Source organism: Onychostoma macrolepis, chromosome 07, assembly GCF_012432095.1.
Source record: "Onychostoma macrolepis isolate SWU-2019 chromosome 07, ASM1243209v1, whole genome shotgun sequence".
NCBI classification, from domain to species: domain Eukaryota; kingdom Metazoa; phylum Chordata; class Actinopteri; order Cypriniformes; family Cyprinidae; genus Onychostoma; species Onychostoma macrolepis.
The window spans coordinates 13327457-13347550 of NC_081161.1; the positions used below are offsets into that span (position 1 = coordinate 13327457).

At 35.7% G+C, this 20094-nt stretch overlaps 1 long non-coding RNA gene across 1 annotated transcript; it reads right to left on the reverse strand.

Annotated features, from left to right (window-relative positions):
- Nucleotides 1–237: 237 nt before the first annotated feature.
- Nucleotides 238–7655, reverse strand: LOC131543269 (uncharacterized). Its single transcript, XR_009271862.1, has 4 exons — nucleotides 7539–7655; nucleotides 6898–6930; nucleotides 6414–6794; nucleotides 238–731 (listed from the first exon to the last, which is right to left on the reverse strand). It is a non-coding gene; the product is annotated as an uncharacterized LOC131543269 (long non-coding RNA).
- Nucleotides 7656–20094: the final 12439 nt, after the last annotated feature.

Consider the following 20094-nt stretch of genomic DNA (forward strand, 5'->3'; position numbering starts at 1 on the left):
GATATGAAACAATTCAGTAGATACTTCATTAATATCTGGTGCTGATGTGCTTTAATACAGCTTCACTATCAGAAGATAAACCTAAACAATGTTACAATTACCAAAGAACCATAGTTCTTGGGCTTCTCAGAAGATAAAATAAATAAAGAAAATAACATTCATAAAGAGTAAAGATATGTAAAATGAACAATATAAAGATTTCTAGCATCACTCCTGTATAATTTGGCCCACCCACAAAACATAAACAGTTTTGTTTAGGAAAATGAGCGTGTTGACTTTCTCTGGAGAATGTGTGATCTCTGATTACTGACTGTGGAGAAGACTCTTTCAGACAGTGCTGAGGAGGCAGAGTTAGGTGCTGGACGGCTGTGAGAGACGAGGAAGAGTGTCGTTCTTACCCCAGCAGCAGAAGACAGGCTCTTCTGAGGGAAGGACAGGAGGAGACTCTTCACTCTTCATCTTGTCATGGAGGGTTGATGCAGTGTTTTGCTGTAGAACAAGGCTCCTCCTCAGCACTTGGTCTTCCTCAGCAAAGAGTTCCTTTAGGGCAGAGTCAGAGACTCCAGATTCCTTGCAAACTGGAATCTTTTAATAAAATTTACCATATTATTGTAGTCAGGTTTATTGTTTTTATTATAACACATGACAAAGGTATGAGAAAATTATGTTAAAGGTGTTCTTCCTCCTCTTCGCCGTCCTGAGCCTGCATCGTCAATATCCTTCTCCGGCAGCTGAAAGGGAGGATATCATCATGTTAATGTTGCTAATGTATGAACACAACCAGTCAAAAATCTGCAATCTTTTTTCTTTTTTTAATGTTTTCAAAAGAAATCTCTTCTGCTATATTAATTTGACCAAATTTACAGTACAAAACATTAATATTGTAAAATATATATATATATATTTTTAATTTAAAATAACAGTTTTCATACCCTTTTTCTAATACACTTTAAAATGTATTTCATTCCTGTGAGGCAAAGCTGAATTTTTCAGTAGCCTTTACTCCAGTCTTCAGTGTCACATGATCATTCTCACATACTGATTTGCTGCTTAAGAAACATTTCTGATTATTATCAATCAGTGCATTTACATGCACCTAATCACATTTTTGCCTCTCTGACCAGTGTGCATGTGCTCGTGACGTACGTGAATGACGTGACACGCACCTGCAGGGGTGCGTTTCCCAAAAGCATCGATAGCTAACTATGGTCGTTAGTTCCACGGAACTCTATTGGTAAGTATGGAACTTGTGACCATAGTTGCTTTTGGGAAACGCACCTCAGATTAGAAATGATGGGGAAGAAAGCTTTGCATTTCTGGAGAGCCGAATCACTAAACTCTGTCAGCACACCAGTCTCTGCTCCTTACCCTCATCCAGTGCAGGCAAACCCAGCTGAAGTGACACTGCCATCACTTTGCTATGGTGGCGAAAATGTATGGAATACAAACATACAAACATGTTTTGCATTAGACAAATTAAAACAGCGGCTAGTAACACACCTATTTGTGCTGAGCAGTGGGGTTATGTTATGTGAATAATGGCGGTAAAAAATAACCACAACTCAAATAATACGAATAATGGAAATTGCATATAAGCGGGAGTGAAGAGCTTTGCTCTTGACATGTAAACATCATAATGTGATTAAGTCCTTACTCTGATTATTGGAAATAAATCACATTATTTGTGCACATGTAAACGTAGTCTAGAAACAGTTGTGCTCCTTAATATTTGTGTAAATCGTGATATTTTTCTTCATGATTATTTTATAATATAAGTAAGTTCAAAACATTAAAAAAAAAAGTAAAAAATTAAATCAAATCTTTTGTAATATACGTATTGACCCGAATATAAGGCGATGTTTTTTCTTGGAAATACATCTGAAAAAACGCGGTCGCCTTATATTCGGGTCTAGACTTTGACATGTCAGTAATACACCCACAACAATAGGTGGCGCCAAAAACGCATAAAACGAGTGTGCCATGAAATGTGTAATGTAATGTGTGTTGTAAAGATCGCGAGTGAAAACAAAAGAAAAAGAAACGCTTACAGCGGCACAGTCGTGACTGTCATGTTAGTCTGATGGGAACAAACTTGCTCTGTAAGTGATTTAAAAACATAACACAGTACCCAGATTTGAAGACTACAATAAGATTTCACTTCTACTGATAATAAAATTTTGGTAGGCTACTCTGAGATGGATAGACTAAATGTTATATAATTCAGATGGGCTACCTGTTATTTCAATGGTGTATCAAAAAGTGTATATTTTTCAATGTCATTGTTGGTACATTTTACCAGTATTTACCATACTTTCAAAACAAAAATTAAAATAGGAAAAATATGCAATTTGAAAATAATTTAAGAAAAAATGTGTTTTACTGAGAGAAAAACAAAAACAAGATTTGGTTTTCAAAAAGCCTTTTTCCAAAAGGTACATCTGGAAAAAGGGGGGTTGTCTTATAATCAGGGTCGTCTTATATTCGGGACAATACGGTAATAAGTATTTTCTATCACTTTAATTCAATTTTATGCATCCTTGCTATTAATGTCTTCCCAAAGAAAAAAAAAGAAAAAAATCTTAGTCACTCCAACCTTTTGAACCGTCGTGTAGACCAGTGTTTCCCAATCAGTGTGCCGTGACAGGTCAGGTGTGCCATGGAAGATTATCAAAAGCTTCCTTCTCTATTATATTTCGTTGTTATTATTTTAAATCAGTGCAGTTGGTCATTGTTATCATTAACAACAAGAGAAACTGAGTGCCCATATAGCTACAATAAACTTTATAACCTGCAAACTGATGAAAACGCTAAGCTATTAATTTACTGTCTCAGATGCGGCCGTTCTAATGATGGAGAAAACACAGATCTCTGTCAATCGCTCGTCAAAAACCTTGTTAACTCCATTTGAGTATGATTGTCAGAAATTAAGTGCAAGTGTCTGATCATAGATAAAGCCAAAATACCAACTCTGATGACGCAATGTTTAATTATTGAGAAAAACAACCTTTTCCCTTGGTTTTTATTTTTATTTTTATAATACTTAGTGGTGTGCAGCGGATTTTTACAGGTCAAAACTGTGCAGTGGCAGAAATAAGGTTGGGAAACACTGGTGTAGACAAAAATATTGGGCAGCACAACTGTTTTCAACATTGAAAATAATCATAAATGTTTCTTGATTTCTGAAGGATCATGTGACACTGAAGACTGGAGTAATGATGCTAGAAATCCAGCTTTGATCACAGAAATAAATTATATTTTAGAATATATTTCAATCTTTTGACCAGCTGTGTACATTGCTACATTTAAATGAAAACACAACTTGTAATAAACAATGCACACATTCTCAAAGAACTTACATTGTGATGATTACTTCCTTCCTCGCTGCGGTCTTCTTATTTTTCATCTTTCCTTGAATCTACACAAAATAAACAAAAAAAATAATTAAACAAATAATTTTATAGACAATTTGGATAAGTCACCCGAGACTTTTTGATGGTGGCCACAAACTGTGAATCTTCCTTTTGAAATCTTAAGTGGTTCTCCAGCTTCTCAAGGAAAGGCAGATTCTGGGGCCATTTTCACAGAGAATTTTATCTTACTACTAGGTGTCCTAGCTAGGAGATTTAGCTTAAAACCTATTAACAAAACTCTTAAGGGTCTACAGTAACTAAAAAGAGGGTTGAGTCATTGCATTGACTTTTTTCTTTGTTAAGTTTCCACGCTGAGCATGCATTGAAGCTCTTAATATTGAACTCTCAAAGTGAACCAGATAGACAAATGTAACTTTAAAATGTACATAATTTCTTAAATGAGACCATGCCCCCAGATCCCCCAGACAGAACAAGCAAAGTGATGTGGTTGTGTAAGGTTTAGGAATAGGGGAGAGTCTTTACATTGGTCAAATTTAGGCCAACTCCAATATTTTTTAAACATTTAAAAATGACTAGGAGCTCGGGAGGTGCTCATAAAGGCAGTGGTTCACAGCTGTGGTCCTGGGGACCCATAGCACTGCACATTTTGTATGACTCTCTTGTTAAACACACTTGATTCAGATAATCAGCTCCTTAGGAAAGAGCTCCATGAACTAAACTAAGCTTGTGTCAGTAAAGAGAGATGTATAAAGTGTCCCCAGGTTCAGAATTGAAAACCACTATCATAAGGTACTCTGCTCAGTTAGTAATTTTTCTCATAACAAGACCATATGAACATCAACGATTTAAGCAAAATTCCACCTGACTGGGGAAAAACAAAATCTCTCAAAGCCTCTGGAATTAGACTATTAATTGATATCTATCTAGCTATGAGTAACTGAATTGTGAAATCCAACTAGAGATGCATCCATCCGATACTCAGGATCGGTATCGTCTCTGATACTGGCATTTTTTGCCAGATCGGGTATCGGTCAGAGGAGACCAATCCAAATCCGTTATTGTGCGTGTACTATTCCGTGTTATTTTTAAGCCCCACTAAAGGCACAAAACATTATAAAGCACCATAAAGTTTTGTGCGCTATATTCCAAGTGTTCTGAAGCTGTTCCATAGTTCAGTGTGAGGTACAGATGAATATTTAAATCACTAAATTCAAGTTCATGTAAACTCTTCTCTGCGCTGCGGCTGTCTGTCATCCTCCATTCAGCATTCAAACTGCGTGTCACGTTCGGTTACTACAGTCAAAACAATGAAACTCTCTTTAAGAGCGCACATAAACTGAGATTTAAAACTGTTAAAAGAAAAGGCTCAAACTATCACGCAGATTTAATACACTACACACCAATATCTCTTTCCTTTGTGCTTTGAACATTTCTCTGCGTAACGCTGCGCTGTGACTCCGTGTTGCTTCAAGCGCATCATTCTGCGCACGGGTTGTACATTTGTGCCGCTACACATGACATATGAAAGCAAATAGACATATGATTATAACGATATATTTTCTGTATGTGTTTTGTATACAGCTCGTGGTATTTTTATAACAATGAAGGATGTTGATGACATACAACTGCCTATTATAATCAAAATCAACTATAGATCACAATCGGAAGTTATTAGAAGCACTCGATGATGGTTTTAAGTGACTTATAAACAAACACATTAATAATTACATAAATTTTCAAGTGTAGCTTGATTCTAATTGTACCTCTAATTATATTATAGGATATTCTTGTAAGTATTAAAGATATTTGTGTTTCTGGTGTAGAACCAAACTTTACTTATCAAAATTTAATGCTGTATATTGAGCAGCAGGCGATGTTAAATCCATATCGAGATACACATCTGAGGAAAAATACATTGTTGGTCGGCGCCACCTAGCGTGCATGCGTGAATTAGCACAAGGTGAACAATCGTTTCGCACTCGGTGTGAAAGCACCGTCGTCGGCGATTCACATTGCGCTCAGTGTGGAACGGCCTTTATTTCACTAAAATGTTTCACTAAATGTTTAGATTTTATCAAATTATTGTGCACCCATGATTTTTCTAGAGTATCTTTTGCTGCTGAATTATCCAATAATCTAGTTTATAATAGTATTTTTGTCATAGATTATGATTACCGTATTGACCGAATATAAGACAATGTTTTTTCTTGTAAATACATCTGAAAAATGCGGTCGTCTTATATTCAGGGTCTAGACTTTGACATGTCAATAATACACCCACAACAATAGGTGGTGCCAAAACGCATAAAACGAGTGTGCCATGAAATATGTAATGTAATGTGTGATGTAAAGATCGCGAGTGAAAACAAAAGAAAAAGAAAAGCTTACAGCGGCATGAGTCGTGACTGTCATGTTAGCCTGATGGGACCAAACTTGCTCTAAGTGATTTTTAAACATGACAGTACCCAGATTTGAAGACTACAATAATATTTCACTTCTACTGTTAATACAATTTTGGTAGGCTACTATGAGATGGATAGACTAAATGTTATATAATTCAGATGGGCTACCTGTTATTTTTATGGTATAACAAAAGTGTATATTTTTAAATGTCATTGTTGGTAGGGCTGCACAATTTGGAGAAAAAATCTAATTGTGATTTTCTGATCAAAATTGCGATTTACGATTTAAAATGCGATTTATTACTATTTCATAAAAGAGCTACAGGTTTGTTGTGGTGGTTTTAACAGCACCAAAGAAAGACCAAGCATAACCACAAACTATGCTACACTGTGCTACTGTTTATTTAAAACCTCTTAAACATTGTGTCCATTTTTTTTTTTAAAGTTGTCAGGATGCAAACATCTGTCATGACATTAAGAACTACAGTATCTTAATTAAAGTTAAATTAACAATCATATATAAAATTTTAAACTTTTAAGAACCCAAACACACTGTACTTTCGGCAGGTTTTACGCCCGTTTCACACATGCTCCGTTTGCAGTGCGTATTTTTATCCCTAAATCCAACCCTGTGGATTACCTGTCTCTCCTCCAGAGCCTTTAGTCGTGTGGGTCCAGGAAGGGTGCTTATATGTCTGGATACCGCTGCACAAATCTTTCAGCCACGAGAAATACAGTTCCAGCATGTCTTCAAATCCAGGACAACAGAATGGTCAGGATGATCTGAAACATATAACCTACTGAAATCAATTTAAATGTATTTTGCCTTGCCTGAGTGATGCTGAAACAACCAGGTTTAGTTTTTCACCCAGGATTCGCTGCTTCCTATTGAACAGTCTTCATGATGAATGATCTCTTGATCCTGGATCCTTGCATCTTATTGCACCTTGCACCTGGATCTTGAAACCCATCTCTACTCGTAATAGTTGTCTTGTTGCTGCTGCCCAGATTGTCTCTCCACCTGATGATTAAAAAAAAAAAAAAACTTAGTTTTACAGCAATGAATAAAACATTTATAATACTATGTTGTAACAAATGAGCATCTTTTCTAATAAGCAACTCACTGAATCATTGACTCGACTGGTGGCAGTCAGGACCTAAAAAAAGTGAACCATTTGTTTATTAAAGATTTGTTGAAACTAAAGTATCAGATCTATTTGAGAATGAAACTAGCATAAAAAGCATGCATGTAAAAAAAACACCATTAACACCATTAACGAGCAGATGACACAATTTACAGGCCTGTCACTTGAGGGGGAAAGGTGTAATTATTAATCCCACACACTGAACATGATTTCGGCAGCCTCGGTCTAATTAAACTTTATACAGCAGTTTATATTCAAGTTTACAGTATGGCTAGCATGAGCATCATCGACTAGCGCGAAAGGCAGGCAGTCAAACAAACTAATTAACTTTACTACGGTTAAAGTTTAAAGTATTTGAAAGTGAATACTGTATAGTTTATCGTGTTAAATTTCAAATAACTAAAAGAAAGGTATAACATTTTATCTCAAGGTTTCAACAGTTAACGTTACCTCAGACCACCTCATGAGACTGCTCCTGAGCTAATTAACCAAACAGGGCATTTATTTATTAAATTAAATTGGAAAACCTACAAAAATACAAAACACTACTCATCTTTGGTGACATCTAACGTTATAAATCAGTAAAAACGATGAATACAAGTAGATTTATTAGCGCTTACCTTTTCCTCCGTGTCCGTCTGCTGGAAGTTGACCGTTAATGACGGGCACGCGCACTCTCGCGCAGCAGTACAGACAGTGACACGCCGCGCGCTGCTGGTTTAAATGTTAATTTGTCCCGAGCCCTCTTTCAATAAACCTCATTCTCAGTCATTCACAAACATGTAATTAACAATGATCACCATTTGCTAAGCAAGCTATTTGGTTTTGTTTTGTCCTTAATTTGATGACACATACGTACCTACAAATATAATAATTCATGCCATCTTTTAAAATTTTCCAAAATATAGGCTATCCAAATGGTATCTTAACATAATAATACATGTAGTGCAATAATATGAAAAGTTATCATGAGACCAGCTGACCACGTCGCTACAACGTTCTTCACGGACTAACAAGCGGCGTCTTTTGAGGATGTGCCCACGACGTTTCTGGAGCGTTAGCCAAGATTCTAAAAATGGAACTTTACCACGACGTCCTCACAACGTCGCCATAAAGTAATGTCGCGCTGACCAAAGGACGACCAACTGGCGACGTCGTCACAACGTTCTGTGTTTGCTGGGTAGCGAACAAAGATGCACAGAACAAATAGTATGCATTTTCATTAGACTGCTTCATCAGTCGATCGCACCAAAGCTGCTAATGAGGTAACTGGAGTAAAACATGCTTTTCCAATGTTACCGCGCTATCTGTGAAACCGATATGAGCGACAACATAACTAGTTCAAATCTCCGTGACATTTCATCAGTCAGTTAGCGTTAGCATTAGCATTAGTACTGCTCTCTCAGGGCAGAAGTACTCAATATTCATATTACTGTTCTTTTTACTGAACTATGTATGCACTGTTCTCAGGGCAAGAGTACTCCATATTCATATTAGTGTTATTTTTACTGAACTATGCGCTGCTCTTGGGGCAGGAGTACTCAGTATTAATATCACTGTTCTTTTTACTGAACTATGTGCTGTTCTCAGGGCAGGAGTACTCAATGTTCATATTACTGTTCTTTTTACTGAACTATGTGCTGCTCTCAGGGCAGGAGTACTCAATAGGTCCCTATTACTGTTCTTTTTACTGAACTATGCGCTGCTCTCAGGGCAGGAGTACTCAATATTCATATTACTGTTCTTTTTACTGAACTATGTGCTGCTCTCAGGGCAGGAGTACTCAATATTCATATTACTGTTATTTTTTCTGAACTATGCACTGCTCTCAGGGCAGGAGTACCAACAGGTCTGTATTACTATTATTTTTACTGGACTATGTGCTGCTCTCAGGGCAGGAGTACTCAATATTCATATTATTTTTTTACTGAACTATGCGCTGCTCTCGGGGCAGGAGTACTCAATATTAATATTACTGTTATTTTTACTGAACTATGCACTGCTCTCAGGGCAGGACTAACGTTACTCAATATTAATATTACTGTTATTTGTACTGAACTATGCGCTGCTCTCAGGGCAGAAGTACTCAATATTCATATTACTGTTATTTTTATTGAACTATGCCAGGAGTAACGTTACTCATTATTCATATTACTGTCATTTTTACTGGACTATGTGCTGCTCTCAGGGCAGGAGTACTCAATATTCATATTATTTGTACTGAACTATGCGCTGCTCTCAGGCAGGCACGTGCAGAAGGTGGGGCTTTGGGGGCTCGAGCCCCTGCCCTTTTTCAAAATTATTCAAAAGTGCCCCTCTCAGACAAATAAAACAAGGTAAATAAAACAAAATGCATTTGAATTCTAATTAACATGACAATTTGAACAAAACAGTAACTAATCGCTCAAAAGTCGGAAAATTCCTGTTTATTTTCACATATCTGTCAATCTGAGGCGTTGCTATGGGTTTCGTGCGTTTTGCTCGACTGATATTCCACAGTCTGTTCAGAAACCGAGGCTCTGGAGCCATGGTTCTTTCAGTGAGTGCCTATGGGTCGATGGAAGGAAAAAATAAACTAAACAATATTTTAAACATTTTTCATCAATAATCAAAGCTAGTGTGTCGATTTAATTAAAAATCCACATATTATATATTTCAGAATACTACATAATTCATCAATGCCCGTTTGTCGTATAATACACCAACCAATCATGATCTGGCACGAGAAGTTCAAATACCTGAAGTGGAGCGGTTATTTTCTGTTCTTTTTCATAAATTGGTTGAAAATTACATGGGACAGACTTATTTGTGGAGCGATCTGGATCCGTGGTTTGTCTCATTTTATAAATCACATTACATACAAATTACAAAATGTATGCTAAAAGCACTGCATAAAACCGTGCAGCGCTAAAACTCCAATAATGGTAATCAGTAGGCTATTCAATTCACTTATATTTATGTATGATATACACCGTTTACTATTTGATGAAACTATCATAGTTATTTAAGCCCAAGTGCCACCTACAGGCCTATCATGTGAAGTGTAGGCTGGCGAAATGGTGAGGTGAAAGGACTTTATTATATTACCATTTTTGATAATTATACAGCATTATGAAAGTGTCTTATGCTCATCAAGCCTGCATTTATTTGATCAAAAATACAGAAAAAAAACTGTAGCCTAATATTGTGAATGATTATTACAATTTAAAATAATGTTTTCTATTTTAATATACATTTATACTATTTTAATAAAATCTAATTTATTTCTGTTATTCAAAGCTGAATTTTCAGCATCATTACTTCATTCTTCAATGCATGGTCCTTCAGAAATCATTCTAATACGCTGATTTATTATCAATGTTATGCAATGAAACAGTTGTGCTGCTTTTTTTTAAAATTCTTTTTTTTATTGGAATCTGTGATACTTTTTTGGGGTTCATTGATAAATAAAAAGTTTTAACAGCATTTATTCAAAATAGAGATTTTTTTTCTAACAATGTCAATCTTTATCACTGTTTCTACCAATTTAACAAATCCTTGCTGAGTAAAAACTAATTTCTTAAAAAAATAATAATAATAATACTGACCTTTACTGAGCTATATTGTTACAAAAGTTATATTTTAAATAAATGCTGTTCTTATTTAATTTTTTATTCGTCAAAGAATCCTGAAAAAAGTATCACCGGATTTCAACATTGCTAATAAATCAGCATTGCATAAAATGCATTAATAAGTAAAATTTTGATCAAATAAATGCAGGCTTGTTGACTATAAGTGACTTCTTGCAAAAATATAAAATAGTAATGTATCCAATCTTTTGACCTATAATTATTTTTTTCCTCATATTGCCTTTTTTACATTTGAGCCCCTGCCCCTGAGGAACTCTCTGCACGTCCCTGCTCTCAGGGCAGGAGTACTCAATAGGTTCATGTCACTGTTATTTTTAGTGTACTATTCGCTACATTTATCAAAGTATTTCTGTATGACTATACTTTGCTTGGGCATTTAAGAATGACCTTAACTACATTTCAGATGCTGTGCAATAAGATTGGTCTGCTGGTTAGTCAGGTAATGCCGCCCTGTCGCACAAAGTTACATGACTTTTTTGATGTGCATAGAGGAATTTATTTGCACATTATTTGCATTTACTCTTAATCACACAAGCCAAAAACCACCTCAAGCATTTTGTTTTATTTATTTATTTTTTCCTGGAGCCTCCCCAGTCGACAGCATTGCACATTTTGAAAGTTTTCCTTATTCCTTAGATTACCTTGAGAGACTTTAGGAACAATTTTAAAACCCTTGGTTTAAACTAATCCTGTTCCTAGAGATCTACCTTCCTGCAAAGTTCAGCTTCAGCCATATGCCCTAAACACACTGCACGATTTTCGGCTGTCCCAGGCGAAAGATTGGCATCGTGAAACAATTGTGGCCAATCAGAAATCACCACGATTGCTTCACGAAGGCGGTCTTTTGTCTGGGACAGCCTAATATCATGCAGTGTGTTTCAGGCTTTAATCAAACAAACAAGAACCAGCTAATTAAGCTCTTCAAGAGCACTTTACAGACAGGTGTTTGATCAGGATTGGAGCTGAACTCTGCAGGAAGGTAGATCTCCAGGAACAGGACTGGGCACTCCTGGTTTAAACTGTATGTAGCTGAAAATACAGTAGTCTAAGAAAAAATGATTATAACTGATTTGTTGAATATAACTTGCCAGCAAATAATAATAATAATAATAATGCTCTGTACCCATACTTTTATTTATATATATATATATATATATATATATATTTCAGGACAGAAAGACCAGAATTGGGAAGAAAAAAAAATATCTGGGCCATATTCCCTTTGTATCAGCAGCTTCCTGATGAGGTAAATTTAAAAAAAAAGAAAAATAATTGGTTTCTATTACAATCCATATTTGTACAACTTTATTGACTTTTGCTAGGGTACTTTTTCCATGTTATAAGCTCTATGTTTTCTAGTAGTATTTCTTAGTAGATGTATAGAGAGTAGTATGGTAGAACTATTGCAATGAAGTGCAGATGGTTTACCAAAAACTAAAGTGTACTGTATATTTGTTATCTTATTCAATATGCACTGGTAACTACACACATATAAGGTATCTGTTTTCTGTATATTATTCATAATTGTTTCTGTCTATAGTCCTGGAGAACTCACAAATGCACTGTAGATTAAACTACATTTTTTATTAATTTACATTTTCACATGCTTATAATGACAACAAACCTGTCATTGACTGTGACTGTTTCATGTAGTTTTTCTTCTCTTTGCAGAATAACATTCTTGAAAAAGCAGAAGCCATCATTGGTCCATACTTGGAGTAAGGGAATCTCTGGACTTTCTTTGTAAATTCCTCTAGATTTAGTTGAGAATCTTGTTGATATTTGAAGTGCCCATATTATTTTTTCCCCCAAATATTACTTTTCATGCATTGTAAAATAGCTGTTTGTAAATGTAAAAGGTCTGCAAAAGTTTAAAGATCAGATTTCATGACAAATAAAGTTTTGTCTCCTAAAAGTAAGAATTGATTCTGAACTGCTGTGCTGAAGTGAGTGTCAGAAACTCCAGTCTCACTTCCTGTTAGCAATTACCTGTTAGGTTTGTCTGCATAATGCCAGCCTATGGACTTCATCGGCTGTCCCTCAAACGTCTACTCTAATCTGCCCTCAATCACTGTAGTTGTAGCTGAGGCCAGAGTACAGTAGGCTCTAGGAATGGCAGTGTTTAAGGATGTATTACGTGTCATTTAAGAAATTGTCAAATTTGAGGAAGTTGAAAATCTGATTTTTATCTTTGATCTTATGATTTTACTAGTAATTATGTTTGTTTACATTGCTACATTTCAGATGCTGTGAAGTGAGCTGGTCAGTACTGTAATGTTCCTGGTATGCAAGTTTGCTCCACAAAATAAAGTGGTCCAGGAAATATATGAAAATGAGGATGTTCATGATTCAATATCCTAAACTAAACCCTTCAGGTAAAATACGTTTGTTTTAATTTTTTTTAATTAAATTCTTATTTTTTTCATGACTATCAGTGTAAATTGAAACCAGATTCTTTATGCATTTCAAATGCAGGAAGACGTTGCAAACACATATGGCCTGGTTTAAAGGGAGCACATTCAAACTACAGCAGTTTAATGATACACCTGCTATAACTTTTTGTTGTGAAATGTTCCTGTGGATTATACATGCATTTAATTCTCTGGATTTGTTTGTAATTGTATAAAAATGGAAAGAAGTCATAATTATACTTGATTATTTTATTGTAATATTGGACCTGTAAACTGATTATTTTCAATCAATTTCTTTCATTTTGTTCTTACACAAACAATTGAATTGACATTGAATTAAACAACATTAACAGCACGGAGAAGAAGAAAAAACTAACTATTTTGGCTATTTTTTACATTACAAGCGCAACTGCAATAGACTATGAGAACATTAAGTGGTTGCACATACTGTAGATTGACACTGGGATCTTTTGCAATCACATTTAACACAAGTCAACTCTGTGACAGAAGACCTATCAGATGGTAATTGTTTCTCATGTGAACATATGTAAAAATTTATTTACTCATGGATTTGATGCTTTTTTCACAGTGGAGAAGCAAGATGTGTGATCATATGAACCTAGAAATGCACTGCTGACATGGCCAATTGCATGGTTGTCTGCTATAAATAAATAAAATGGCATATGCTTGGAATAATAAATAAATTTAAATGTAATATACTATTCATTATTTATTTAAATCTCTGGTTTAAAAATAGGAAAATAGACCCACTATAGTTTAAATAGTTTTCTTAAATTTTATCTCTCAAAATGATGGGTGTCATTAAAAATGTGGAGATTAGCAGAAATGCGTTGCAACTTCTTATTTACATGAGGTAAACAAAGCTGCTTGGTTTACATGTTCATGTATGTACTTGTAGGGCTATACATATTTTAAAGTTGTATTGTATACCTGTTACTGCCATAATAATGACCCATTTCAAAAGTTTTTCATGCATTCTGGTCTTTTTGTTCTTAACAGCACTCAATTGTTGTGGTGGAGCAGTTATGAAATATTGTTCTTGTAAATACTTTGCATGCATATTACTGAAAAAAAATACTGAAATGCTAGAAAGTACAACAGTTAGTATATCATGTTAAACGGTGGTCAAAAAGGATTTAAACAGTTAGTTTTGAATCTATTTCTTCTTCTCAGAGATGTGGATTCGGACAGCAATTAAATTACCACATGACTTTATTAATTCGGCCAGGGATTTTTACAGGGATGGTGGGAGAAAAACACTGACATTCTGAATTCGGATGGCAATAAAATCACAGACTAACCCCTGTAAATGCTGAAAATCGCTTACGTCCCCATGAGAACCAATTACCATCCAAATCTGGCTATTATGTGCTTTTATCAGGTGGAACCAAACATACACCATTTTTCATACATCTCCATTTTTGCACCATTTTGGACTCGGCAGCATCAGATGCCTCTTCAGTGGTAGCTCCTTTGATTTGTCGAATTTCTGCCAGCTCGTCCAGGTAACTGAAGAATAAAATAAAAGATCAATCAATAATACAGTAATTGTTTACTGATTTATAAATGTAATGATTTAAAAAAAATAATAATAATTGAATACCCTTAAAAATATGCATACATTTACTAGACTAAAACTAGTAAAAATAAACAGGAAGGTTATGCCAAAATATCAATACTATATAAAAAAAATGAATTATATACTGTGTATATATATATATATATATCTACGCAGTGTAGAATACAATGTATATTATGGGACAACTTGCTTCAGTTTTACAACAGTCAAGAATGGCCAGGGAGCTAACAGCCATGTTTACTGAATATTCTTCATGCTTGATATAATGTGTTGTTTAAAAGAATGAACAATGGTTAGATCATAGAGGATAGCACATAGTATACTAAAAATAACAGTAACACTGACCTATTGAGTACTCCTGCCCTGAGAGCAGCGCATAGTTCAGAGAAAATAACAATAATATGAATATTGAGTACTCCTGCCCTTAGAGCAGCGCATATTACACTAAAAATAACAGTAATAGGGACCTATTGAGTACTCCTGCCCCGAGAGCAACGCATAGTTCAGTAAAAATAACAGGAATATGAATATTAAGTACTCCTGCCCTGAGAGCAGCACATAGTTCAGTAAAAAGAACAGTAATAGGGACCTATTGAGTACTCCTGCCCCAAGAGCAGCGCATAGTTCAGTAAAAAGAACAGTAATAGGGACCTATTGAGTACTCCTGCCCCGAGAGCAACGCATAGTTCAGTAAAAATAATATGAATGTTGAATACTCCTGCCCTGAGAGCAGCACATAGTTCAGTAAAAATAACAGTAATAGGGACCTATTGAGTTCTCCTGCCCTGAGAACAGTGCATAGTTGAGTAAAAATAACACTAATATGAACATTGAGTACTCCTGCCCTGAGAGCAGCACATAGTTCAGTAAAAATAATATGAATGTTGAATACTCCTGCCCTGAGAGCAGCACATAGTTCAGTAAAAAGAACAGTAATAGGGACCTATTGAGTACTCCTGCCCTGAGAACAGTGCATAGTTGAGTAAAAATAACACTAATATGAACATTGAGTACTCCTGCCCTGAGAGCAGCACATAGTTCAGTAAAAATAATATGAATATTAAGTACTCCTGCCCTGAGAGCAGCACATAGTTCGGTAAAAATAACAGTGATATTAATACTGAGTACTCCTGCCCTGAGAGCAGCACATAGTTCAGTAAAAATAACAGGAATATGAATATTAAGTACTCCTGCCCTGAGAGCAGCACATAGTTCAGTAAAAAGAACAGTAATAGGGACCTATTGAGTACTCCTGCCCCAAGAGCAGCGCATAGTTCAGTAAAAAGAACAGTAATAGGGACCTATTGGGTACTCCTGCCCCGAGAGCAGCACATAGTTCAGTAAAAAGAACAGTAATAGGGACCTATTGAGTACTTCTGCCACAAGAGCAGCGCATAGTTCAGTAAAAAGAACAGTAATAGGGACCTATTGAATACTCCTGCCCCAAGAGCAGCGCATAGTTCAGTAAAAAGAACAGTAATAGGGACCTATTGAGTACTCCTGCCCCGAGAGCAGCGCATAGTTCAGTAATAATAATATGAATATTGAGTACTCCTGCCCTGAGAGCAGCACATAGTTCAGTAATAATAATATGAATATTAAGTACTCCTGCCCTGAGAGCAGCACATAGTTCAGTAAAAAGAACAGTAATAGGGACCTATTGAGTACTCCTGCCCGAGAGCAGCGCATAGTTCAGCAAAAGAACAGTAATAGGGACCTACTGAGTACTCCTGCCCCGAGAGCAGCGCATAGTTCAGTAATAATAATATGAATATTGAGTACTCCTGCCCTGAGAGCAGCACATAGTTCAGTAAAAATAACGGTAATATGAATATTAAGTACTCCTGCCCTGAGAGCAGCACATAGTTCAGTAAAAAGAACAGTAATAGGGACCTACTGAGTACTCCTGCCCCGAGAGCAGCGCATAGTTCAGTAATAATAATATGAATATTGAGTACTCCTGCCCTGAGAGCAGCACATAGTTCAGTAATAATAATATGAATATTGAGTACTTCTGCCCTGAGAGCAGCACATAGTTCAGTAAAAATAACAGTGATATTAATACTGAGTACTCCTGCCCCAAGAGCAGCGCATAGTTCAGTAAAAAGAACAGTAATATGAATATTGAGTACTCCTGCCCTGAGAACAGTGCATAGTTCAGTAAAAAGAACAGTAATATGAATATTGAGTACTTCTGCCCTGAGAGCAGTACTAATGCTAATGCTAACGCTAACTGACTGATGAAATGTCACGGAGATTTGAACTAGTTATGTTGTAGCTCATATCGGTTTCACAGATAGCGCGGTAACATTGGAAAAGCAGTTTTACTCCAGTTACCTCATTAGCAGCTTTGGTGCTATCGACTGATGAAGCAGTCTAATGAAAATGCATACTATTTGTTCTGTGCATCTTTGTTCGCTAATTATCTCACTAAAGGTTTGAGATGGGTTTTTTTTTTTTGTTGTTTGTTTGTTTCATTAAAATACATGGTAAATTCACTTACCTTGTTATAAATACCTCCCACGAAGCGTAACGTATCTGTCTGATGTATTCCCTCCTCCACACACACGCACGTTTAAATTTCCTGACCCCGCCTCTGCTTCAATTTCATTGGTTGAATCTGTGAACCAATCATTTTCCTTTCTGCCCTCAGAACATGTTTGAGTAAGTAAAACTCCCATCTGCTTTAATGTATCTCTTGTAAAAATATATATTTTTCTTAATTGACAAGTGGTCACCCTCCAAAATTAGGATTTTATATATTTCAAAATATAAAAACATTTTAAAAAATCCAAAATTTGAAAAAATCCCAGCGAAAAGAGGGATTAAATGTTCATATATGTCACATAGTTCTAATTAAACTATAGTATCTAGTAACACTTGTGTCGGTAACAGGGTTGACAAAAATACCAAAACATGAGGTAGAAAAATAGTCATAAAATAATAAATTACATAGCCTGAGATGGCACAATGCAATTTCTTGTCATTTTAAGGTAACTCGATTTCATGGATATTTAAAAAATGTTGATTAAACATTTTATTTTTAAATTTTTCCAAGTGGAAAAGGCACCAATTTCATAGAGTGACTCAGAAATGTAAATAGCTCTGGATATGAAAAAGGTTCCCCACTCTCATGTATTACAGGCTACATTATTTATTTCCATTAATGTGTTTATTGTGGCTCTAAGAGTCATCTCTAAGGGTCATGCTAACATGCACTCTTCACCACCGTTGCAGAGATTTAAAGAGGGAGCATGAGAAGTCATTCAAAATGGCATATAGCAGGACGACTATCCCAAGCTCAGCTTTCCCAAAAAACAAAAACAATTAAAAAGAAAACAGATTTTTACATGAATGACTAAAATGAAGCAAGTAAATTTACCACCCAGAATGGACAGTTTGCTAATATTTTCTTCCAAGACAACATGGCAGCTGACCTAATCACCCTACATTAGGTCAGATTTAAAATCTCTACAACAGAGGTGCTAAATCCAAAGTTAGCATGACACTCAAGCGCCCTAATAGTCACTTTATTAGAAAATATGTCAGCCAGAATTAAACCATTTACATTCATTGATACACTCTAAAACATTCTGGGTTATTTTTTAACCCAAATACTGGGTTCAGCCCTCTGCGTCATTTAATTGGGTTGTTTTTAATATTTTTAACCAGTTAATGAGTTGTTTTTTAACCCACATGCTGGGTTCAAACTTTTTGGGTCATTTATCCAGGTGCTGGGTAGTTTTTTCTGTAACTAAGTTGCTGGATCATTTTTAATGCTGGGTTATTTTTTTCTACCCAACTGCTGGATTGATCCTGTTTCCGATGAAACAACCCAGCTGCTGAGTTACTTTGGTTACAGTCAGAGCACGTTCTTTTTGAGTCCATTACAGAAGAGAGCAGTTCTCAGCGCTGCCGATTTGGTGCACTTCTTCAGCGAAATAAAGGTTTGTATACATTTTATTTCATTTATAAAGTCTTTACTATGCTGTAAATTGTATTATTTTACGCAACGCAACATAAAGACGAGAAGTCAGTCAGCTGCGTCAGCAGCAGTCACTTCGCATGATGGAAATGCCTTTTGCCTTGCATAAAATAAATTGATTTTATTTGTTATAGTACTGAGTGTAATTTTATTTGATGTTAAAATTTGTTCTCTAATGTCAGTACTGTTTGTTCATGGCCAGGTTTTGGAGCCAGTCACGGCATCTTTCAGCTATGAGTGAAATGTGAGGCCGCAGTCTGAAGTTCGCAGTTACCCTGGCGAACAGCAGCCCTTCACCGGCTCAGATTTCAGTGACACACCGGCACGAGAATTAGCACTATTTCGGTAAAAAGCGATTACAGAGAACGGTTGAATACACTAAAATTAAAATTCTACTTTTAAATGTTACAGTTAATAAGTCTAAAATGCTTGTTAAATGAGTTTAAATACATGTAATATTATAAACTATGCTTAATATTATAAATAAATTTAATTTGCCTTGTATTTTGTCCATGAGTTCTTGCTTAATAATAAATGTTCATATTTTGATTATTGCTGTTGCCTCTAGTAATTCTGTGCGTGTTCTTTATATTTCCAGTCCATTTTAAGCCAGCAATATAATAATATTTAAACAATAGTTGACTTAAATAAAATAACGCAGCATGCACATACACACACACATTAGTGGCCTAATGTAGAAGTTAGCTGAGCAAACTCTGAGTTTCAGAGTAGGTTTAGAATTGGTAAAACCAAACAAATCCAAACTGGATTAGATCAGGGGCCTGTACCATGAAGCCAGATTAGCTGGCTAGCCAGGTAAATTTTAGTTTAGTTTGCACCAGTCCTGGGTTTTAGGTACCATGAAAATGGCTTGGCTTTTAGCTGCGTTCATTGCCATAATAACATACACGCCACGGCAAACCTGCTCCGGGGCAGGTTATGTTCTGAGTTAGAGATCTCAAACTGAAATTGGACCAATCAGATGTGAGCAAAGTGACACATATCTGACACAAAAAAAGTCACACCCCCAGTTTATATTTCTCCAAATTAAAGGTCACTAGTACTAAAAAAACATATTAATTTAAATGGAATGCTTATATTATTTTCTACTTCTGAAACCAACCACATTAAACATATGTCACTTTTTTCCTCAGGTGGCTGAGCCGTGGAAAATTGTTGGAATGGATTTAGAGGGAAAGCTCACACCAACTGAAAATGGCTATCAGTATATATGCGTGATGATAGACTATTTCACAAAGTGGTGTGAGGCTTTCCCACTAAAAACTAAAAGTGCAGAGGAGGTTACAGGTTGCATTGTAAAGTTATTTTACAAATTTGGTGCACCAAAAAGGTTGTTAACTGACCAAGGCACAGAATTTGTGAACAAGGTTAGGGTTATACTATACTTTGAATTAGCTGTTTTTAAATTGTTTCTTTAGGACTTGGGAAAAATATTATAATTACCATTGATTGTTTATATACAGATCAATATGGGTGTCTGTCAGTTACTGAGAATCCAAAGAAGTTTTTGTGCACCGTACCACCCACAGA